Source organism: Ovis aries, chromosome 18 (assembly GCF_016772045.2).
Source record: "Ovis aries strain OAR_USU_Benz2616 breed Rambouillet chromosome 18, ARS-UI_Ramb_v3.0, whole genome shotgun sequence".
NCBI classification, from domain to species: Eukaryota; Metazoa; Chordata; class Mammalia; order Artiodactyla; family Bovidae; genus Ovis; species Ovis aries.
The window spans coordinates 53,578,119-53,603,214 of record NC_056071.1 but is presented as its reverse complement, the minus strand read 5'-3'; the positions used below and the strand labels follow the sequence as shown (position 1 = coordinate 53,603,214).

The 25,096-nt window shown below is 39.6% G+C and overlaps 1 protein-coding gene and 1 non-coding gene across 4 annotated transcripts in view; both read left to right on the top strand.

Annotated features, from left to right (window-relative positions):
- FRMD5 (FERM domain containing 5) overlaps positions 1-25,096 on the top strand; it is a 325,536-nt gene that overhangs the window by 44,942 nt on the left and 255,498 nt on the right. The window lies entirely within an intron of this gene.
- Positions 5,517-5,589, top strand: TRNAS-GGA (transfer RNA serine (anticodon GGA)). Its single transcript has one exon. It is a non-coding gene; the product is annotated as a tRNA-Ser (tRNA).

Below are 25,096 nucleotides of genomic sequence, written 5' to 3'. Positions count from 1 at the left end.
ATATATTTCAGTTTGAATTTCATTGTTGAAGGAACCATAGTCAATACTAAGTGTTGTTATCTCTTGGAATGGGATTGAGGGTAAATAAGGATTTTATAGAAGCCAAAAGATCTAAGAAACAATTAGCAAAGAACTGTGACTTATGTAATTTTTCTGTGAGATATTTAGGGCTCTTCATCTTGTAAAGCTGTCATAACTTTATAGAATTTGCTTCATATAGGCCCTTTTTTATAATGTATCAGAGTATGAATTATCAGGACAGATAGAAAAGACATTATATACTGGTTGCGATAAAGGCTTTATTCATAAAGTGTTGCCTGTTTTGCAATGAAAACAGTTCCCTAAAACTTAATTAGCAGTATATACCAAGCCATTTTCACTCAGAAGCCTCTTATAAATGTGCTCTGATTATAAATCATAAATACTCTTTTATACTATTGAGTAGGATTGAAACCTGAATTAATCTCAAAGAAAAAGCTTTTGGTTCCCTAAGTAACCAACATGTAAACAGATAAAGAAGTAACGTGGTAATTAGGGAAAACCAAAAATTTGGGTACTGAATTGGTTGGTCTGTTCTTGACACCCATTTTCTAAGTCATATTAAAAGACAAAATTATTTCAAGTTAAGTTTGCATCAAAGTGATAATTCGATTCCATTCTCATTATGAAAAATCATAATGTATTGATTTTCTACATGGTAATAGAGCATTAAATTTTAAGTTGCCATTTCCATATGGTGAACTCCTTTAGTATGATATACATTTTTTTCTAATAAAGATGATTAAAATGAAAGACAAGAGGCCAATTATATTAGTGGCCAAATGTGTTCACTACATTACATGTATTAAATCTTGAACTTTCCCATTCAGTTTGGCAGAATTATCCTTGGTAACCATGTGTCCCTGCTGCTTATTAAACATCATTGGACCGCTAGTGGATGATCAGAACTGGAACTGAGCAACATGCTGACGAATCCCAGACTCTCAGTAGTGACTTCTAGGGTTGGGTTTCTTAGAACTGGAGTCCTGTTCAGATAAATGTTCACTGAAATGAATTTCACTCCCAGATTTTCTGTTTGATAGCGTACATTTCCACTTACCTTGTCCTGACAAGCCTTATTCTAAAGTCTTGCCAGCAACTAAGCCCTGGTAGGTTTAGTGGTATAAGAAAACTCCATCTATGAAACTTTTGCTCAAGCAAATACAGTATGAAGTGTTAGTCGCTCAGTCGTGTCTCACTCTATGTGACCACGTGGGCTGTAGACTGCCAGCCTTGTCTGTTCATGAAATTCTCCAGGCAAGAATACTGGAGTGGGAAGCCATTCCATTCTCCAGGGGATCTTCCCGACCCAGGTCTCCTGCCTTGCAGGCAGATGCTTTACCAGCCCAACATTTATGAAACTTTCATTCAAGTTCAAGCAACTACCATCGTGAGAAGTAATATACTAACTGAAACAACGATTTTAAAGAGATGTTAGATTTGAGAGAGTTAAGTGTTAATGGGCACAAAAGGTGATGGTGACATAACAGATGATCGTTTCTCGTTCCCACCTTAGCCTGTGGGGAGTAGCTGGTGCATTCGGTTCTGTACAGCCTTGCTATCTGCCAGCTCTCTGCTGGCCTGGGGCGTTAGGGCTGCAGGACAGATGTTTGCAGGAGGACGGGTAGGTCTGTCAACCAGAGTCAGTGAAGCGGCAGTAACAGAGAAGGGAACTGCTGTGGCTTATATATCCTCATGGGAGTCTACACCAGACATTTTTGTTGTAAATCTTAGTAAACTGAAAAGAGTAAGAGCTTTCTGCTTCCAGAACAACTTACCGGGATAAATTCATAAGTCTGTGATGCTGTGACTCTGGTCAGGTTTCAGCTAGAACTCTTTCCTCTCTTGTCTTCCACCAAACACCAGCTTTCTTTGCAGCCTGGCACAATAAGGGAGGGCTTCCCAGGTGGCACAGTAATGAAGAACCTGCCTGCCAGTGCAGGAGACGCAAGAGATGTGAGTTCGATCCCTGAGTCAGGAAGATCCCCCAGAGGGGGAGATGGCAACCCACTCCAGTATTCTTGCCTAGAGAATTTCATGGACAGAGGAGCCTGGCCGGCTATAGTCCAGATGGTTGCAGAGTTGGACACACACAAACACAGACACACACACATGTGTAGGGGAACAGCATGGGCTTCCTCAGCCTTCTCAGAGTTTGGAAGGCTTGGATGTCATATGAACTTGATGCACTACATTGCAGGTTCTCCCTTCTAGAAGGATTTTGTTTGGAGAAAACGAATAAAATGTCTTAAATATAACTGTCGAATATTTATGAATTATGCAAGCATTCAAATGTCAAGCTGCTTATGGGAAGATGTGTTTGAAATAGATTTGTGCTAAAAGGTGGTTACATTTTCAAGCTAATCCACAGAAACCATTTAGCTCAGGATGTACCTGTGAAGAGAAGTTGTTATCATCCAGAATCCTTTCGGGTGCCTGAACCACCAAGTCCTCTGGGCCCAAGACACTTGATAGCCTAGTTTTGCATCACACGAAGTCCCCTGAGTGAAGCAGTAGAGACTCCTAAGCGCGTTCTTGCCTCTGCTCACTGATTCATTGCCAGACTTTTGTCTCTCCCATGTGTCAACACTGCCCACTGTCCACGTCTAGCTGGATAAGAGGCAGTGAGCAGTCAGCCCAAAGGCTGATAGAATCAGAGGCTGAGTGGGCCTTGTTTGTTTATTTACAAGTTCTTTTCCAGAGGGGTTTTACTTTTTTTTAAAAAAGAGATATTTATAAAAACAATACTACTTTCTATATATCCTCAACATACAGAGCTCTTGTTCTTAAGCAGAAGCTATGTTTTTTTTGTGTTTTGTTTTGCTGGGTTTTTTTTTTTTTTTCTTCCTTTTTTTAAGGGAAAGCAAAGAGAAGAGAAGCCCTGCAATGAGGTGTGAAGAACACTGACCTGGGAATCAGTACAGTTAGTTTTTAATTCTGATTTTGTGCTCCACATCGGGAGCCCGTACCAACCCCTTAAACTCTGTTTATGTGTAAGAGGCAGAGAGATGGAGGGACAATCTGCAGATTCCTCCAGTTCCCAGATACTATGACCATAGAGCCCAGTGTACTCTGCACCTTCCTAGAGCTGTAAGGGTTTGTGAAATGTCATTGCAGTGTCTGATGATGGCCAATGAAGCTTGAGAAGATGAAAAAGAATGAGTCCTACGAAAAAAAGAGTGAGACCCTGGAAAACCAAGACTGTGCTTCTGACAGTGGAGCCTCATGACCTGGGTTCTGGCTCCAGTTCTGTTATGAAGTAATCATGAGACTTCGGGCTCTCAAATTCTTTGGGTCTTTTGTTTCCTCTTTAAAGTTTAGTTGGTAACATTAGTTGGCTTCTAGATTATCCTTCTGTTCTCAGATTCTACTGATATCTCTAAGAAACTAAGTGTTGTGTGGTAATCATGACATCTAAATGATTCAGTCTTCCTTGTTTAGCTTCTGGTATCAAAGAAATTGCTGCACAGTTCAGTTCAGTCGCTCAGTCATGTTGTGACCACATGGACTGCAGCACACCAGGCTTCCCTGTCCATCACCAACTCCCAGAGCTTGCTCAAACTCATGTCCATCGAGTCAGTGATGCCATCCAGCCATCTCATCCTCTGTCGTCCCCTTCTCCTCCTGCCTTCAATCTTTTCAGGGTCTTTTCCAATGAGTCAGCTCTTCTCAACAGGTGGCCAAAGTATTGGAGCTTCAGTATCAGTCCTTCCGATGAGTATTCAGGACTGATTTCCTTTATGGACTGGTTGGATCTCCCTGCAGTACAAGGGACTCTCAAGAGTCTTCTCCAGCACCACAGTTCAAAAGCATCAATTCTTTAGCAGTCAGCTTTCTTTATGGTCCAACTTTCACATCCACACATGACTAGTGGAAAAATCATAGTTTTGACTAGACTGACCTTTGTGAGCAAAGTAATGTCTCTGCTTTTTAATACACTGTGTAGGTTGGTCATAGCTTTTCTTCCAAGGAGCAAGCGTCTTTTAATTTCATAGCTGCAGTCACCATCTGCAGTGATTTTGCTTAGCTCCTGGTGGAAAGGAAATGGCTGTACAGAAGCAAACAAAGTACAACACTGTGAATGCCTGTGGCATCAGACACCAGCAGGCTCTGGGAGACTTCCATAATTATGCATGGAGTGAAGTGAAGTCGCTCAGTCGTCTCTGACTCTTTGCGACCCTATGGACTGTAGCTTACTACGCTCCTCCGTCCGTGGGATTTTCCAGGCAAGAGTATTGGAGTGGGTTACCATTTAGTAACTGGCTATTGTGATTAGCTTTAGGGCTTCTGTATTTCCATTTCTCATTCACAATCAAGGAAAAGAGCTTTATGCAAAGGTAACACGGTCTCCAATCCAGTATTGTACTAGAGCCCCTCTGGTATAGTTTGTTGGGAAATACTAATTTCTTTGTCTCCAGAATTGGTTTTTTCAGTTAATAATTCCCTAACAATATCTTGATTAACAATGTCTTGCTTGTCCTCTAATAATTCTCTGATAACATCTTGATTATTAATGGAGCCCCTGAGAAGGTGCTTTAAGTAACAAAATATTTATTTTAACTAATTTATTCTAACTCACTTTATGGAAAGTGAAAACTTTTGATTGTGTGTCCCTCTCTCTATACACAGTATCTTTATAGACAACTGATTTCTCAGTCCCAGAGTGGACAAGTCTATTTGGAGATGCCCAGAAAGCTACCTGGAAGTAAATCTCTTAAGTGCTCATGTGTGAACTCAACAGGAAGATCAAATGAGAAGTGGTTTAAAATTGGGGGATGTATGAGGATGGCAGAGTATTTTCTGATCTCCAGTTTCAGTGTTTGGGGTGCGCTATGAGTGACGCTTTCTCTGTGGTCAGGCAGGGCATTTGCTGTTATCTTGGAGCTGAGTTTTGTAGCTCTTTCTGGATTGGGACACATCATTTACCCTCCACTTAGGAAGAAGTACAGAATTTGCCCAGTCGTATCTAGTATACCGTCTCCTAATTTAAATAGTCAAAGTAATTCTTCTTAATTATGTTTTTATTTTACTTATTTGTATTGTTGTCGTGCTGAGTCTTGGTTGCTGTGCGTGCGCTTATAGTTATGGCAAGCAGAGGCCACTCTTCGTTGCACTGCATGAGCTTCTCATTGTGGTGGCTTCTCTTGTTGCGGAGCACGGGCTCGAGGCTGACAGGCTTCAGTAGTTGCAGCTCGTGGGGTCTGGAGTGCTGGCTCCGTAGTGTGGCACACAGGTTTAATTTGCAGCATGTGAAATCTTCCTGGACCTGGGATCGAACGCACGTCCCCTGCACTGGCTGGCGGATTCTCACCCGGTGTACCGCTAAGGAAGTCCACTAGTTATCCTTTTATATTATCACCCTCGCCATACTCTTCCTACTCCTCGTGGCTCCATTTCTTAGAGTTGCTAGTTTAAAGTTATCATTATGTGATTCTGGCCTACACATTTGGCGAAATACATCATGTCTTCCATGGGCTTCCCTGGTGGCTCAGAGGTTAAAGCATCTGCCTGGAATGCAGGAGACCTAGGTTCAATCCCTGGGTCAGGAAGATCCCCTGGAGAAGGAAATGGCAACCAACTCCAGTTTTCTTGCCTGGAGAATCCCATGGACGGAGGAGCCTGGTGGGCTATAGTCCACGGGTCGCAGAGTCGGACACGACTGAGCGACTTCACTTTATTATGTCTTCCATAGAGATTATGGTCAGAGAAGGCAATGGCACCCCACTCCAGTACTCTTGCCTGGAAAACCGCATGGATGGAGGAGCCTGGTAGGCTGCAGTGCATGGGGTCGCTAAGAGTTGGGCATGACTGAGTGACTTCACTTTCACTTTTCACTTTCATGCATTGGAGAACGAAATGGCAACCCACTCCAGTATTCTTGCCCAGAGAATCCCATGGGCGGAGGAGCCTGGTGGATTTCAGTCCATGGGTTGCAAAGAGTCGGACACAACTGAGCAACTTCACTTTATTATGTCTTCCATAGAGATTATGGTAACTATGTTATAACAGTGTGGAGTCCTCATAATTTGGTCTTTTGTAATTTATACTAATTTCTAATGAATATGCTTATGAAATTCTTAATAAATTATGAGCATCTGAGAGAAGCAGTACAAGTTATTTAATGCTACTATGGTTCACCAAAACCAGGTTATGTCAGAATTCATGTTACTTTTCAGAAAGGTTTAGTAGGTTGAAAGATCATGGATTTGTAAAGTAATTTGCCTCCAATTAAAATAAATAAAAAAGAAAGATCATGGCAATGCAATAAGAACAGTTTCTGTAAAACTCAGTAGAACATGTACCCACATGTCATAATGTTTTTAAGGTGAGATTGAAAAATACAGACTGCTAATGTAAATAGGCGGATTAGTATTAATGAGTCAATGGAGGAAATTTTCTGTTATCATACCTATAGGGTTCTCTGTTTAGAACTCCTTGATCACCATTTTTATTAGTTCTTTGGATGAAACCATCCTTAAAAGGCATGCTTGTAGATTTTTATGGATGACAGTATGGAAAAGGGTAATGAATGCATTGGATGACATAGGAAGATATAGAAAAGGTCACCACAGACAAAGACAACTGAATTAATGATAGCATTAAATAGATTTAAGAATAAAGCCTTGCATGTGGAAGAAACAAAAAACCCTATGCAAATGAACCCCCGGTGGAGCAATTTGCTTAAGTGTAGCAGGCATGAAAATGATTTAGAAGTTTAATATTGACAGATGGCACGTACAGCCTCCATCAGTCCTATACCGTAGTAACGGAGGAAAGCTTGTGTGGTCTTAGGTAGGCTGTGTTACCAGCAGTCTAGTAACAAACAGGACTGGGAAAGTGATGCTGCATCCCTACAGCTTCCAAATTACAAGGAGAATTCAGTGTGAGCACAGAGTGCCCTCGAGGAGAGCAACTAGGACTGTTGAGAGTTTAGAAACAGAATCAGGAGGGACAGTCAAAGGAACCACAGTGTTGTAACTCCTTTTGGAAGTTCTCTGGTTCTGCTTTTCACATTTAATTTTTTTTTCTTCCCATCAGTTTTACTTGGCTGTATGGTAGGGATCTGATTTGACATTAATTGCCAGTTAGTCCAGCACCTTTTATTGAATAATCTATTTCCCCCCTCAATTTGGAATGTCATCACTGTCCAATATCGTTTCAGTGTACACACTTGAGCATCTTTCTGTTGGTTTGTCTGTCTATCCTTGGGCTAGTACCTCATGATTTTGATTGTTTGACAGTTTTCTTCAAAATTATCTTGGCTATCGTTGGCTTTTCTTCTAACGTGAAGTTTAGATGAGCTTATTAAGTTCTTTAAAAATTCCCTATTAGAATTTTTGCTGGAATTGTGTTGATTTTTTAAAATGGAGTAATTTGAGAATTGATAACGATTCCTTCAGGTATTCCTGTTTATGTACATTGTATATTTCTTTATTTAGTTCCACATTTGAGTCTTTAATACAGTTTTATGCTTTGTCAGATTCATACACATAATTTGTTGAATTTATTTCCAATTGCCTTATAGTGTTTATTGCTGTTATACTTGATTTCTTTTTCAAAATTATATTTTTAATTAGTTACTACTGGTATTTAAGAACACCATCAGTGTTTTAATGAGCTAAGTTTTGGTTGCACTGGGTCTTCATTGTTGCATGAGGGCTTTCTCTGGTTGCAGAGACCGGGGCTACTCTTCATTGCGATGCACAGGCTTCTTATTACGGTGGCTTCTCTTGTTTCAGAGTTCAGAATCTAGACACATGGGCTTCAGTTGTTGGAACATGCAGGCTCAGCAGTTGTGGCTCAGGGGCTTAGTTACCCCATGGCATGTGGAATCTTCTGGGACCAAGGATCGAACTCGTGTCCCCATGATTGGCAGGTGGATTGCTATCTCCTGTGCCACAAGGGAAAGCCAGAACAGTCAATTTTTGTAAGTTGATTACATACTCAGCAACCTTACTGAATTCTCTGTTAATTCTGATTGCTAATTTGCTTGGATTGTTTTTTTATGAGAGTGGTGATAACGTGCAAATAATGACAGCTTTGACATTTCCTTTTAAATTCTCTTCTCTTGTATTTTTTCTTCATTAGTCTGGGATCTTCAAAACAATGTTGGCTAGAAGTGGTGGTAACGGACATTGTCATTCTCGATTCTCTCTCTTTACTCCTTTAGCTGCATTTTTACAAAGTTTGATATGGACTACTTTCATTATTGTTCAGTTCTAGTATTTCATAATTTCTATTTTGATTTCATCCCTGTGAGTCCATTTTATTTATGGGTATGATTTATTTCTGAGCACATTTAAAATTTTCTAAACAGATGATTGTTCTTTATTTACTGTTTGTGTTTTTGATTATCCATATTGTACTTGAGGAATGTGATTAGTAAGAGATTTATTCTTAGAAATTAGTTGATGCTACCTTTGAAACCTAATTCATAGGCCAATATTAAATGTCTTATGCGTGTGTTTATTCTTTTTCTGTTTGGTGTTTGGTTGTGTGTGTGTGTGTCTATGTAACATCAAACGTTGTTGTTGTTTAGTTGCTAAGTCATGTCTGACTCTTTTGTGACCCCATGGACTGTAGCCCACCAGGCTTCTCTGTCCATGGGATTTCCAAGGCAAGAATACTGGAGTAGATTGACATTTCCTTTTCCAGGGGATCTTCCCAACCCAGGGATCGAACCCACGTCTCCTGCATTGGCAGGTGGGTTCTTTCCCATTGAGCCACCAGGAGCCCTAGTATCAAACTTCGTATTGTGTTTTATTTGTTACTTCGTTAGGGAATTTTTGTCTGCTTGGCTTGTCATTTTCTGATAGTGGAATGTTAATCTCACAGTTGTAGTTTTGTTACTTTATCCTTGTTATCTGCATATGTTTTCATTTCCTATACATTTGAAGAGACTATATAATTAACTGTACAAGTCCATTTTATCTTTGTAGAATATCTTTTATCATTATATGAGCTCTTCTGTTCTTATTTTTGTTTTATATTTTAAGTTCTATTTTGTCTGTTAACAGTTGTTTTGCCAGCTTTCCTTTCCTTAATATTTACCTGATATATTTTTTCACCATCTATTTTCAAATTTTCTGGGTCATTTTGCTTTAGACATGTCATTAGTTGGATTTGTTAAGTAGTCTGATAGACTGTCTTTTAATAGATGAGCATGTGTGTAGAGAGAATTGAACTCGTTTTGCTATTTTTATTTTCTTTTATTTTCTTAATTTCTTTTGTACTACTCTTGAAATTTAGATTTATAAAATTGTCAGTATCTTTTTTTTGGTTCCTCCACTGATTTTAGAAGCCGTAGGTGGGATTTCTGTTTTTGTATGATCATTCCTAAGTTGTTTTTTTTTTAATTTTTAAATTGAAGGATAATTGTTTTACAATATTGGGTTGGTTTCTGCCAAACATCAACATGAGTCAGCCATAGATATACATCTGTCCCCTCCCTCATGAACCTCCCTCCCACCTCCCTCCCACCGCTCTAGGTTGTTACAGAGCCCCAGTTTGAGTTCCCTGTGTCATACAGCAAATTCCCATTGACTATCTGTTTTACATAGGTAGTGTATGTTTCCATGTTGCTCTCTCCATGCACCCCACCGTCTCCTTTCTCCTGCCCCACCCTGGCCCCCACGATGTCTGTAAGTCTGTTCTCTGTGTCTGTGTCTCCATTGCTCCTCTGCAAATAGTTTTCATCAGTACCGTCTTTCTAGATTCCATATGTGTGCATTAGTATACGATATTTCCGTCTTTCTAGATTCCATATGTATGCATTAGTATACGATATTTCTTTTTCTCTTTCTGACTTACTTCACTCTGTATAACAGGCTCTAGGTCCATCCGCCTCATTAGAACTCACTCAAATGCATTCCTTTTTGTGGCTGAGTAATATTCCTGTGTGTGTGTACCACAGCTACTTTATCCATTCATCTGTCGATGGACATCTAGGTCGCTTCCATGCTCTAGCTATTGTAAATAGTGCTAAATGAACATTGGGGTACGTGGGTCTTTTTCAGTTTTGGTTTCCTCAGGTTATATGCCTAGTAGTGGGATTGCTGGGTCATATGGTGGTTTTATTCCTAGTTTTTAAAGGAAATCTGCATGCTGTCTTCCATAGTGGCTATCTCAATTTACATTCCCACCAGCAGTGCAAGAGGGTTCCCTTTTCTCCACACCCTTTCCAGCATTCATTGTTTGTAGACTTTTTGATGATGGCCATTCTGACTGGTGTGAGGTGATATCTCATTGTAGTTTTGATATGCATTTCTCTAATAATGAGCGATGTTGAGCATCCTTTAATATTCACACATAAGTACAGAATTTTATATCAGAGTTAAAAAGGATCTTGGTATACTTGAACATCTCCTTCTTTTCTAGTTCCACTTGTAAAAACTGCTTAAGGTATAATTTGCATATCTTCCAATTCATACATTTAAATGTACAATTCAGTGTTTTTTTAGTTTATTCATAGGGTTGTTCAGCCTTCTCCATGATCTAATTTTATAACACTTCTGTCCCCCTTAAGAGAAATTCTGTTCCCTAGCCTACTCTCCATTCCCTCTTCTGTCCTCCCAATCCAGGCAACCGCTAATTTACTTTCTCTTTAGATATACCTATTCTGAACATTTCATATAATTTGGAATTATATAATATATGATTTTGTTTCTTACTGGCTTCTTTTACATAGCCTATTTTCAAAGGTTCATTCACATTACAACTTTTTTAATCATAAAAAAATAGTTATTTTATTTATAATCTATAATTAGATACAGTTGATGAAGCATTTTATCAGTTTGTGGGACCATCAGTATATCTTGCTTCCTTCTTTGAGCTCTTCTTTCTGACATACATCCTAAAATCTATCAATTGCTTACTGAGAATCTGTTAGTGGAAAACTCAGAGTCTCAAAATGTCTTTATTTTGCCCTCATTCTTATGAACATTACCTGGGCGTTGGAGTCTAGCTTGAGTGTTCTTTTAACACTTTGAACATATAATTCCATTTTCTTCAAGGCATCTATTATTACTGATAAAGTATCTGCTATCAGTCTAATTGTTATTTTTGAGTAGGTAATATTTTTTATGGCACTTTGATGTTCTGCGGTTTCACGATGATATGTCTCAGTGTGGATTTATTTGTGTTTATCCTGATTGGTACTGAGACTACACTTTGAATATTTGTGTTTCATTGTGTTTTTCCTACCTTATCTCTTTGAGGATCCTGATATTTTAAGGTCATTTCAGATTGTTCTATTATTTTCATTTTGTCCTGAGTGAATTAATTTCTCAATAGTTGATTTTGTTGGTAATTGCAATGTCAGTTTTCTTCATGTATTTTGAAATTTTGCTTGACTTGAGTCAGAATTATTACCCATCTTCACTGAGTCCAACCTACTGCTTTTGTGGATGCCTCTATCTGGTCCCACTAGGTAACTCTGGATTCCTGATCTTCATAATAATGGTGATAATGTACAACAGCCACCGAGCAAGCAAGTGGCTGGCTTGGATCCTGCCTCTCTTAGTGTAGAGTTTTACATAAACTGCTTTATTCCCTTCACTCTCATTTCTGGAGTTCTGCCCACTCCCTAGTTTTAAGCAATGAGCCTGGCTCCACTTCCATGCCTTAAGTGAGGCACGTTTAATTCTCATTAACCTACAGAAGCTGAATTCCTGGCCCTCTTTCCTTGCTTCTGGACCTGGAGCTCATTAGACCTCACTTACTGCTTTGTGTTTCTGTTCCATTTATAGTCCCTGGAAATATTTGTGTATTCATTTTTTACTTTTTGGCTGTGCCGTGCAACACGTAGGATCTTAGTTCACCAACCAGAGATTGAACCCATGCCCTCTGCACTGGAAGCACTGAGTCCCAACTGCTGAATCTCAAGGGAAATCCCTGAAAATATTTATTTTAACTAATGTATTGCAATAGACCATAAAGAAAGCTGAGCACTGAAGAACTGATGCTTTTGGACTGTGGTGTTGGAGAAGACTCTGGAGAGTCCCTTGGACAGCAAGGAGATCAAACCAGTCAACAACTGAACAACAGCAATAATTACAATAGAATTTAATAAGATTTACTGTCATATCCCTAGGCATGGCTTTGGCATGTCTTCAGTTCAGTCACTCAGTTGTGTCTGACTCTTTGCGACCCCATTGACTGTAGCACACCAGGCTTCCCTGTCCATCACCAACTCCCAGAGCTTGCTCAAACTCATGTCCATCAAGTCAGTGATGCCATCCAACCATCTCATCCTCTGTTGTCCCCTTCTCCTCCTGCTTTCAATCTTTCCCAGCATCAGGGTCTTTTCCAATCAGATTGCCAAAGTACTGAAGTTTCAGCTTCAGCATCAGTCCTTGAATGAATATTTAGGACTGATTTCCTTGAGGATGGACTGGTTGGATCTCCTTTCATTCCAAGGAACTCTCAACAGTCTTTTCCAACACCGCAGTTCAAAAGCATCAATTCTTCAGTGCTCAGCTTTCTTTATAGTCCAACTCTCACATCCATACATGACTACCAGAAAAGCCACTGCTTTGACTAGATGGACCTTGGTTGGCAAAGTGGTCTCTGCTTTTTAATAAGCTCTCTACGTTCAGTTCAGTTCAGTCGCTCAGTTCTGTCTGGCTCTTTGCGACCCCATGAATCGCAGCACGCCGGGCCTCCCTGTCCATCACCATCTCCCAGAGTTCACTCAGACTCACGTCCATCGAGTCCGTGATGCCATCCAGCCATCTCATCCTCGGTCGTCCCCTTCTCCTCCTGCCCCCAATCCCTCCCAGCATCAGAGTCTTTTCCAATGAGTCAACTCTTCACATGAGGTGGCCAAAGTACTGGAGTTTCAGCTTTAGCATCATTCCTTCCAAAGAAATCCCAGGGCTGATCTCCTTCAGAATGGACTGGTTGGATCTCCTTGCAGTCCAAGGGACTCTCCAGAGTCTTCTCCAACACCACAGTTCAAAAGCATCAATTCTTCGGCGCTCAGCCTTCTTCACAGTCCAACTCTCACATCCATACATGACCACAGGAAAAACCATAGCCTTGACTAGACGGACCTTAGTCGGCAAAGTAATGTCTCTGCTTTTGAATATGCTATCTAGGTTGGTCATAGCTTTCCTTCCAAGGGTAAGCGTCTTTTAATTTAATGGCTGCAGTCACCATCTGCAGTGATTTTGGAGCCCCCCAAAATAAAGTCTGACACTGTTTCCACTGTTTCCCCATCTATTTCCCATGAAGTGATGGGACCAGATGCCATGATCTTCGTTTTCTGAATGTTGAGCTTTAAGCCAACTTTTTCGCTCTCCTCTTTCATCTAGAGGCTTTTTAGCTCCTCTTCACTTTCTGCCATAAGGGTGGTGTCATCTGCATATCTGAGGTTATTGATATTTCTCCCAGCAATCTTGATTCCAGCTTGTGTTTCTTCCAGCCCAGCATTTCTCGTGATGTACTCTGCATAGAAGTTAAATAAGTAGGGTGACAATATACAGCCTTGACGTACTCCTTTTCCTATTTGGAACCAGTCTGTTGTTCCATGTCCAGTTCTAACTGTTGCTTCCTGGCCTGCATACAGATTTCTCAAGAGGCAGGTTAGGTGGTCTGGTATTCCCATCTCTCTCAGAATTTTCCTCAGTTTATTGTGATCCACACAGTCAAAGGCTTTGGCATAGTCAATAAAGCAGAAATAGATGTTTTTCTGGAACTCTCTTGCTTTTTCCATGATCCAGCGGATGTTGGCAATTTGATCTCTGGTTCCTCTGCCTTTTCTAAAACCAGCTTGAACATCAGGGAGTTCACGGTTCATGTATTGCTGAAGCCTGGCTTGGAGAATTTTGAGCATTACTTTACTAGCATGTGCGATGAGTGCAATTGTGCAGTAGTTTGAGCATTCTTTGGCATTGCCTTTCTTTGGAATTGGAATGAAAACTGACCTTTTCCAGTCCTGTGGCCACTGCTGAGTTTTCCAAATTTGCTGCCGTATTGAGTGCAGCACTTTCACAGCATCATCTTTCAGGATTTGAAACAGCTCAACTGGAATTCCATCACCTCCACTAGCTTTGTTCGTAGTGATGCTTTCTAAGGCCCACTTGACTTCACTTTCCTAGTTGTCTGGCTCTAGATTAGTAATCACATCATCATGATTATCTGGATCGTGAAGATCTTTTTTGTACAGTTCTTCTGTGTATTCTTGCCACCTCTTCTTAATATCTTCTGCTTCTGTTAGGTCCGTACCATTTCTGTCCTTTATCAAGCCCATCTTTGCATGAAATATTCCCTTGGTACCCCTAATTTCCTTGAAGAGATCTCTAGTCTTTCCCATTCTGTTCTTTTCCTCTATTTCTTTGCACTGATCGCTGAAGGCGGCTTTCTTATCTCTTCTTGCTATTCTTTGGAACTCTGCATTCAGATGCTTATATCTTTCCTTTTCTCCTTTGCTTTTCGCCTCTCTTCTTTCCACAGCTATTTGTAAGGCCTCCCCCGACAGCCATTTTGCTTTTTTGCATTTCTTTTCCATGAGGATGGTTTTGATCCCTGTCTCCTGTACAATGTCACGAACCTACGTTGGTCATAGCTTTTCTTCCAAGGAGCAAGCGTCTTTTAATTTCATGGCTGCAGTCACCATCTGCAGTGATTTGGGAGCCCAAGAAAATAGTCTCACACTGTTTCCATTGTTTTCCCATCTATTTGCCATGAAGTGAAGGGACCAGATGCCATGATCTTAGTTTTCTGAATGCTGAGTTTTAAGCCAACTTTTTTACTCTTCTCTTTCACTTTCATCAAGAGGCCTTGTAGTTCCTCTTCACTTTCTTCTATAAGGGTGGTGTCATCTGCATATCTGAGGTTATTGATATTACAATCTTGATTCAGTCTTGAATATCAATCTTGATTCCAGCTTGTGCTTCATCCATCCCAGCATTTCACATGATGTACATGCAAATTCGTGAAGTGTTCCATATTTTTCTGGATGGCATCACGGACTCGATGAACGTGAGTCTGAGTGAGCTCCGGGAGATGGTGACGAACAGGGAGGCCTGACGTGCTGCCATTCATGGGGTCGCAAAGAGTCAGACATGACTGAGTGACTGAACTGACCTGACTCTGCATATAAGTTAAATAAGCAGGCTGACAATATACAGCCTTGACGTACTCATTTCCTAATTTGGAACCAGTCTGTTTTCCCATATCTGGTTCTAACTGTTGCTTCTTGACCTGCATACATATTTCATGAGGCAGGTCAGGTGGTCTGGTATTCTTATTTCTTAAAGAATTTTCCATAGTTTGTTGTGATCCACACAGTCAAAGGCTTTGGTGTAGTCAATAAAGCAGAAGTAGATGTTTTTCTGGAACTCTCTTGCTTTTTCGATGATCCAGCAGATGCTGGCAATTTGATCTCTGGTTCCTCTGCTTTTTCTAAATCCAGCTTGAACATCTCTAAGTTCACATACTGTTGAAGCCTTGCTTGGAGAATTTGGCATATCTGGTAGATGAAATAACTGAGTGTACATTTCAGTCTCCTTCTAGCATGCCTTCCTTTATCACACAGACTGAAACATAAATATTTTGCAACATGTTTCCTTCCATCTAGAGTTCCTGATGTGATTTGGATTGTATTGATTAGATTCACTTCTATGAAACTTGAATTCAGAACCGAGTAAATGTAGTATATAGTATAGAGAAAGGATATCTTTCTGGGAAAGATAGAGGGCAGGAGGAGAAGGGGGTGACAGAGGCTGAGATGGTTGGATGGCATCATTGACTCAGTGGACATGAATATGAGCAAACTCCAAGAGACAGTGGCAGACAGGGGAGCCTAGATGCTGCAGTCCACGGGGTCACAGAGAGGCAGACACGACTGAGCAAACTGAACAGCAGTAGTACATCTGACATCAGTTTTGCTGGAGCAAATCCAGTGGCTTCAGTTTTGCAGCTACTTATGTTCCCCACATTGTAGCCCTTAGTTCCTTAGAGCCGGCATTCCTGGCAGCAACTTTCTGATCTCTCTAACCGAAGCTAAGGCATCGTGTTCTTAGAGCCAGCAGTCACACTGGTGGCTGCCTAATTTCTGGACTGTGGCTAAGGAGGTAGAATCTGGTCCAGTACTTGGCACAGCAGCACCCTGCTTCCTTAACGGATCGTGGCCAAGGTGGCAGTTCCCTTGGCAGGCCATTTCTGTGTGGATTCTGAGACTTGTTCTTTAGGGTTAGTATAGAGGCTGTTCTTCCAACCCTCCTAGTTATTTTGTTAGCATCTAAGTATGAAATCTGATTCGGCTTAAAATACCAGAAGATTTGCATACCTGCAACCGAACCCTAGCTAATATAGCAGCTAGGATTTTACATTTTTTACTGTTTTATTTTTGGTGTATTGCTGTTATGTGAGTAGTGCAGGAATACTGAGGTTGGGTGGGGAGGTAGAGGGAGCCATGTGGCCTTAAACTGTGAACTTACACGAAGATCTTATTCAAACTTTTTCTCTTGTATTGTTTTTCAATTCCAAGTAATTTCTTTTAGGTCCTCAACATGTAAAACTCTTGATTTATGTAGTTTTCTGAACCATAACATTATAAAATGGAAATAAAATGGTGGCTGTTACCCTTGAGGAGAAAGAAGACAGTATATATTCAAGGTTCCAGTGCAGTTTGATTGGCCTAAAGACATTTAGATGCTGTAGCACGTCTTTCTGCCATTGGAAGGCAATGAAATGGTATGTTCTTTGAAGATTATGATGAATTAATATGACCAAAAAGTAGAAAACACCATATAGTTACCCTCCCTGTTTTCTCTCTACTTTTATTATTATAATAGTCAGTTTGCTAGTTATAGACCTAGAGAAATAAAATTCTTCCCTAGGATTTATAGAATAAAAGTAAATATTCACTCTATCCATCTTTTTAAGACTCTTCTGGAATTCCTGACATTCTGTTTTTATGAAAATGTTACTTGCATTTGACAGAAAATCTTCCTTTCATAATTTTTCTCACGTCTTTGTGGTCACCAGAACTTACCTGTATCAGGTTTGCATTCTAAGTATTCTTGTGACTCCAATTAGGGAAATAGGCAGAAATGTCTTTTAAATGTTAAGCCTCATTTACAACTTGTCTCATTGTTCCCTTTCCCTTGCAATTATTTAAAAGATTGTGCCTGAGTCACAACACAGAGAAATATTTATGATACAGTGAAATCTAAAACAATTAGGCCTTAACAACATGTCTACATTATAATTACTACTTTGAGAAATTATTTATGCATAGGACTAAGGACTGGAAAGAAATACGAAAAAAAACTGGAAAGAGATGATGCATTCTAGAGGGCTTGTTTTGTTCACAGTAGGCTTGTTTTGACTCCTCGTTTCTGGAACCTGCCTTTCCTCTCCTCCATTCGTGAAAACTAGGAAGACATTTATCTCTAGGCTTTGGCACTACTCTAGTTTTTTGTAAATTGTAAAAAATTATTGACAGTGGTTCTGTGAACAACATATCTGTACATTAAAAAAAAAAAATTTCTGAGATGTCATTTATACAGACTTGGGGATTCTCCAACTCCGTACATATGGTAAGGGACCACTTAAATCAGTTCATTCTTTGAGCACCTGCTGTGCCCCAGGTTCTGATCTAGTCACTGAGCACGTAGCATTGAACAAAGCAGACAAAACCTTTGCTTTCAAGGTACTCACGTTCTAGTGGTACAAATAGACAACAAATAAATATAGGATATAATATTCAGTGATGATAGTACTTTAAAGAAAATTAAAGCAGTGCGAGAGGATAGAAATACTATTTAGATAGTCACTGAAGGCCTTTCTGAGGAAGCATTTGAGCAGAGACTTGACTGAGATGGGAGTGCTGGCTCTGGGAGAGAGGCCCTGCAGCCTGAAGCAACAGCAGATGCGAAGGTCCTGAGATGGCAGGACGCCTAAGCGAGAAACAGCAAGGCTACTATGGCCAGAACGGAGGGAGCAAGGAAGCCAGCAGTAGGAAATGAGGTTAGAAACGTTAGACCAGAATGGGGTTTGGATAGACATGAAGTTTGGATAACTATATAAGGCTGAAACCTGGCTTGGATTCATCCTTTGGTCAGTAGAGGTCATCTGTGCCAAAGGAACAAAGCTTTATTTACTTACTGATAGTGATATTACTGTGAAATTTGTAGCATCGAAATAAGAATTTCTTTTCAGTGTTAACACCAACACGTTCAGGCCAAGCTGGTTTCCTGTTTGCTTGAGTCAGGATTGTAAATAAATCTATATGTCTGTGCACCCTGTGCTTTGAAATTCTAATTGCAAAAAGCTACACAAGAGATGTGGCTGTATTCTCTCCCTTTTTGTTTATCTCCGTTGGTCCATAGTTGTAAGCCAGTTTCTATCCTGTAACTTGTGTTAGCTACTCAAAGTTTGAAAGAAACAGGTACCTTCCAAAGTGCTGATTTTACAAATTCCCAAGTAGGCTTCACAGCTCTAACAGGTAATACATAGCATGGAAAGATTTCTCCTAGAGTCTTTTGCCGGAGTTTTGTGCAAGGTCCACTTAGCCCACCCTGCACCATACTTTCCTGTTTTGTCTTTAGTTTCCTGGAGTCATCTGAGAACAGCTCTCCCTTTTTAGGTTGGATGTCTCACTTGAAACTCTGTTCGGGTAGTGAGACAGAAGTATAATCCCTGGGAAAAGAGGTAGGCAGAAATGTAGGCAGGGTCCTGGGGGAGGGCTCTACTCTGCATTGCCCGTGTGGGAAAGACCGGCTGTGAAGGTGAAGCAGCGCTGCTGTTGAGGGCCAGTGGGCAAGTCCTGCTGCCTCCGGGGCTTGACGGGAATGCCAGTCTGTCACGGGTCTCACTTGGCATGGGGACGCAGGTGTGGTAACGATGGCAGGTGGAAGTACCTTGCGGAGGTGTGATGGATATAGAGGCGAGAGAATGATTCTGGTAGCAGTGTAGCCTGCATGGAGCTAGTGCCCTTGGCTGCAGGAGGGGGCGATCATACTAATTATCTAGCAAGGCCCAAGCCATCCCATCAGCTTCATGGGGAAGGGCGGGATTTGTGTGGGAGAGAGCACCCACACCCTAGGACATTGACATTGAGAATCCTTGGTTGAGCTCCCCAAGCTGGGTTCCTCAAGGAACACCTATTACAGAAGTTTGCTGAGTCATTTATGTTATCCGTGGCTCATTTGTTCCCTTGCCAGAAGGATCCTAGACCCTCACGTGGGGAAATGCTGCAAGTCAGAGTTTCTAGACTGACCTTCCTGCTGCAGGAAGAGCAGTGCTGGGAAAATCGGAGAGGAAAAGGTTCTGGGCTCTAGTTAGGTCTATTTTTGTGGTGTGGACTGTTGTGAGGAGCTTTATCCTTTAAGCTTATCCTGCAGAATCTCTTGATGTCCTTGGAAATGACTTTAAGCTGTCTCTCCTTGTTTGGAGCTAATGTGGGATATCGAGGAGGAAATTGAGTTATATTGTCATCTGGGGACTGCAGGCAGTCTCTTAAGGATTGCTTTCACTTTTTGTTTATTTTAAATAAAAAAAAAATGCCTTTGAGGTATGGATGGCAGGATAAAGACACAAGTACAGGAATTGCTGTCACTCCTCACTGGATTCTTTAGTCACAGCCCAGAGTTGTTGCTAAAGTTCCATAGCCCTAGGGATAATGTCTGTGATTCCTCTGCTTATTACATTTTTGGGACAATGATTCTTGCACTTGTAGAGTTTGACTTCTGGTAAATCAAAATGGTTAGGTTCCAAGCTTATGAAGTGGTTATTAAAGTGCACAAAAATTGGAGTTTTTAACTTTAGACACAAAATTGCTTTTTACTAGATGGAGTTTCTTGAATTGATTTTTTTTAAGTCTTTTTAATTGGAGGATAATTGCTTTACAATGCCGTGTTGGTTTCGGCAGTACAACAACATGAATTAGTGATAAGTATACATATATACCCTCCCTCTTGGGCCTCTCTCCCTTGAATTGACTTTTTTTAAAAAATTTATTTATTTTAATTGGAGGCCAATTACTTTACAATATTGTAGTGGGTTTTTGCCATACATTGACATGAATCAGCCACGGGTGTACATGTGTTCCCCATCCTGAACTCGCCTCCCACCTCCCTCCCCATCCCATCCCTCAGGGTCATTTCAGTGGACCAGCCCTGACTTTTTAAAATGGCATGTAAGTAGGCATCTGTTCATTTTAGATTGCACATTTTTCCAGTATAATTGACCTTGATCCTTCAGGACTATTTGGATTAGTGTTAGCCTGTAGTCTCAGTTGTGTTATCTTTCTCAAAACAAAACTTGTTTGAGATTTTTTTATAATGTAGAAATGTTTTATGCCCAATACTGTTGACATTTGTCTCTGTAAGACTGTTAGAGCTTGACTAACATTCTGCTTCTATGTCTTAGTTTTATAATCCTGTTGTTTTTTTCAATGGTACTTCTTTGTGAAAATTAATTTCTTAATTCTTTAGTACTAAATAGTTATTAAAAATAGCTGTCCATCTTGGGCAATTTGGGATGATTACCCTTTTTTTCCCTCAGGGGAATCATTAAAATATGACTGCAATGATTCCATCTGTACATTGGGGGTGAAATTACCTTTTCTTGTACCTTGGCACAGCTGCTGAAGAAATTAATTAAAAGTTGAAGTGTAATTAAAAATGGAGGCAGAGTGGGAAAGCCAGATTCCTCCAGCTGCCTCCTTCATAGTCGTAAAGTTCTCTTAAAATGACAATAACATCTGGTGGGTTATTTTTATTAATGGGTCTCATTTAAGGGAAAAAAGAGCCAACAGTGAGGTTGGGAGTGTTCAGTAGTCATGGAAATGGGAGGTGTTGATGGTTAGGCAGTGCTTTTCAGTTTTGGGAATGATCACTGAACACACCAGATTGGGATTTGGATATTTCACTCTTATGACTTCCATAATAAAAAAGCATTTATTAAATGACTGTATGTGAACATGTTGTGTTTTGTGCTATATGGAGAGTGCTCCTTTCTGGGTTTTGTGTTTTAAAGTGAGCAATCACGGCATGAACACTCATTAGGATCAAACATCATATAGCTACTTAAAGTGTTTATAATGCATGAATGCAGTTGTCCCCAGTGACTGGTCTGAGGGAATTTTATTAGTTTAACAGTCTAGCGGCTGGCTGTTTCCTTCACTGCTTGTTACTTGGAAATATTTTTGTAAAGAAGACTGATTTCCACAGTGATTTAAGTGATGGCTGGTTGAAGGGTTGGTCAGCTCAGAGTAGGAGGGCCATAGTGTGTGAGACAGCCAAGAGACAGGATAAAATGATGGACTGGTGAAGAGGATGAAGTTTAAATACATTTTAACAAGGAAAAGAGTCTATAGGAGAGTGAGGAAAGATGAGGGTCCTTGAAGTACAGTGACAGGAATGTGAAACCCAGATGAAGGAGTTGGTTCCTGGTCAATAGGATAATATGATGCTCCTGCAAAAGTATATGAAAGGATCTCACCAGTGTAGAGGAAAAAGAAGCTGTGTGTGTGTTATTTTTTTTTTTACTTCCGCATTTTATTAGGAGCTATATGACACTTCCTTGAATACATTTTAGTCTCTAAAACTGTGACATACAGTCTCAGATGGCATGCTAAGATACAATCACAGACAGACTTAGGTTATTTCAAGGATTTATTGTATTAATTTATGCATTTTAGTTTTTATCACAATGTTTAATCTAAAGTGTTTATTATAGTAAAGAAGAAGGAGAAATCCAAATTTGTAGAAAGTAAAACCCATCATAAGGAAATAACTGTTATCTTTAACACTCAGCCTGGTTTTCAGAGCTGTCAGTTGGAGCCATATTTCTTGAAATACTTTTTTTAAACTGACCAAGCTGGATTGTATCATTTTAACATGGTAACATATATCTCAGGTAAAAGGACAAAGTGATCCTGGTACTGATTATCGCTGGGAAGCAGGTTAAGAGAGGTGAACTTTTAATGAGACTTTGGTGTCCTTATGATACACAAAATCATTGCAGTAGCTGACCTGACTTATATTGGTTTTTTGATAGCATCTGATTACAACTCTGTGGGAATTTCTTCAAGTGAAAGGTAATTTATGGAACTTACTGATAAGACCACTTATATTTTAAAAAGCTTCCTGTTGCTTTTAGATACACTCAGGAAAAGCCAGGATGTCCAGGGCTCCACTGTTAATGTGCTTACCCTGTAGTCAGTGGTGGCAGTGTAGCAGTGAGTCAGTTCTAAATGAAAGCAGAACTAGAACCGCTATGGCACGATTGGCGGCCAGCGCTTTATCTGGTGATCACCGACACACAAAAGAGGTCACAAAGATGATGGTGGGATTTTGAAGCTTGATGAGAAAGAGTGAGATTTTATCATCTTCGTATTTTTACTTTCTTTAGAAGAAAAGAGCTTTTATTTCATCTGAATGTCAAATCGAAAGTAGTTAGTATTCATCAGACCACCCTTCTCCCTTCTCATGTCTGAGAATTTTAAGATCTCAGAAGTTAATAGCTGAAGCTTCATCCTCAGTTCCAAAGGCCTCGAAGGAAAGTAGAGGAATTTTAAAAAGTCAGCTTAACCTCAGCATTTAGAAAGAAACTGAACAAATCGTCTATCACTTACGAGAACACAAGGTACTAGGGCAGTCATAAAAATGACTGAAAATCAGTCATGTCAGATCCATTTCCTGTTCTCTAACAGGACGAAAGACCCGTAGACACAGATGAAATAGTCTATCTCATGGATTCTGTTTCACACCAGAACCCATCGATGCTCAACTACTTTGTATGAAATGGCATAGTACAGTTGTACGGTTGACCCTCCATGTCTGTGAGTTCTGCATTTGCACGTCTTGAGAGCCAACTGTATTTTCTTTATTCTTCCTTTCTTCCTGCTCTCATTTCTTCCTCCCTTCTTTCTTTTTTTAGGGTACTGAATATTTCTTTACATTCTTTATATTGCCACCTGGAATTATTGGATCATAAAATGTGAACAGTTTTATAATTCTTACTGATTACCTGTTACTGATTATGTTCAGAAAGATGGTGCTAACAAATGATGTCACTAAGTCGAAAACAATTTATTCAGCATCAGACTTCTATAATTTCTGTTTTGTTAGTAAAGCGGTAGTATTTACAGCCTATTTTAATGAGCATTTCTTTAATTTCTGTCGATGTATTTTCCCACATGATTACTTTCCCATTTGTATTTTCCTTTTCAAAAAATTTTTTCTTTGACCGCTTGTGGTTTTTGTTTTGCCCTTATTGTATATTTCATCTACATTTATGGACGAGAAATGTTTACCACTTTTTCTTAATTTGTATTCCTTTCTGTATCTCACTATTATAGTTTAGTAAAGTGATGTGTTTAAAAAAATTTTTTTCTTTGAGATGTGTTCTTAATCACCACAAAAGATTTTCTGGTTTATTTTATTATTTTAAAAATATTCATACAAATATATCAATATACTAGGCAAGGTGTGTCTCCAAATTTTTTGTACTAATATTCAGTTATTCCAACATTTAAGTGGTGATTTCTTTTCCCAAATGATGAGTTGCTGTTGATTTCTCACTTGTTCTATATTAAATAAACAATATCAAATGAATTTGTCCCATTTTTGTGGATCACTTACTAAGTCTGTTTCATATCCTTTTGAGTAATGTTTACTTCATTGTATCCATATTTTTTTTTCCATAAATACTTCTTGCCATCTTATTTTCCATGCCATGAAAACACAAAAATATTTTAACTGGTATTAAACTAAACTTTAAAAAAAAAATTTATTTATTTTAATCGGAGGTTAATTACTTTACAATATCATATTGGTTTTGCCATATATCAACATGAATCCGCCACAGGTATACACATGTTCCCCATCCTGAACCCCTCTCCCTCCTCCCTCCCTGTACCATCCCTCTGGGTCGTCTCAGTGCACCAGCCCCAAGCATCCAGTATCATGCATCGAACCTGGACTGGCGACTCATTTCATATATGATATTATACATGTTTCAGTGCCATTCTCCCAAATCATCCCACCGTCTCCCTCTCCCACAGGGTCCAAAAGATTATTCTATACATCTGTGTCTCTTTTGCTGTCTCACATACAGGGTTATCGTTACCATCTTTCTAAATTCCATATATATGCGTTAGTATACTGTATTGGTATTTTTCTCTCTGGCTTACTTCACTCTGTATAATAGGCTCAAGTTTCATCCACCTCATAAACTTACCACCTCATAAACTTATTTTTAATTTAGGAGCTTTATTATCTTTGCAATGCTTATTAGCCTTATCAGCTTGAAGTATAACTTTTTACTAATTAATGTCTTGTATTCTGCCATAAACAATCTCTTTCCTTAAATATCTTAAATTGTTTTAAATGTTTCTACCTTTTGTTAATGAATTTTTATTGTTCTCTACATCTTTTAGTTACATGTTACTATAAATCAGAAATGTAATTTGAATACATTTATTTTATATCTTATAATGAAAAGTATGTTATTGTCTAGACTATTTTAACCATTATATAAAGAATATTTTTTAAGAATCTTCTCCCATGAAGCCTGGAGACATTCAGGGAAGATACAGTAAGTTATAGAATTTAACCAGAAAAGGGTCTGGCAGAAGGCAAAGAGGGCAGGGAACAAGAAGTTAAGAAACAAGCCTTAGAGGCTTGGTGGTTGGACTCTTGTCCACCTATTGGAGACTCCTAGACTTAGTCCTACTACATTTAGACCAACGATTATTGGCTTGAAGGTTGAAACCAGAATGATATTTCAACACTAGTGTGGCAATAACTGTTTTAGTGGCCTTTCCCACTTTGTGAAAGTGCTTTTCTCCCTCTAATAGTTGTTTGTTGTTGTTTCTTCCATAGCCAATTTGAAAAATGCCACCTTCTTTTGCTGTTTTTACTTCTTTGGCATTTATTCACTTCACACCCACTGGCTTCTGGCTTTTGCCCCCACTCTCCAGAAAAGCCCGAGTTAATGTCACCAGTGATCTTCTAACTACTGGATGCTGAAGATACTTTCCAACCCTTATCCTAATTGGCCTTTTTGCAACATGTGACACAGCTAACCATTTCTTCTTTGA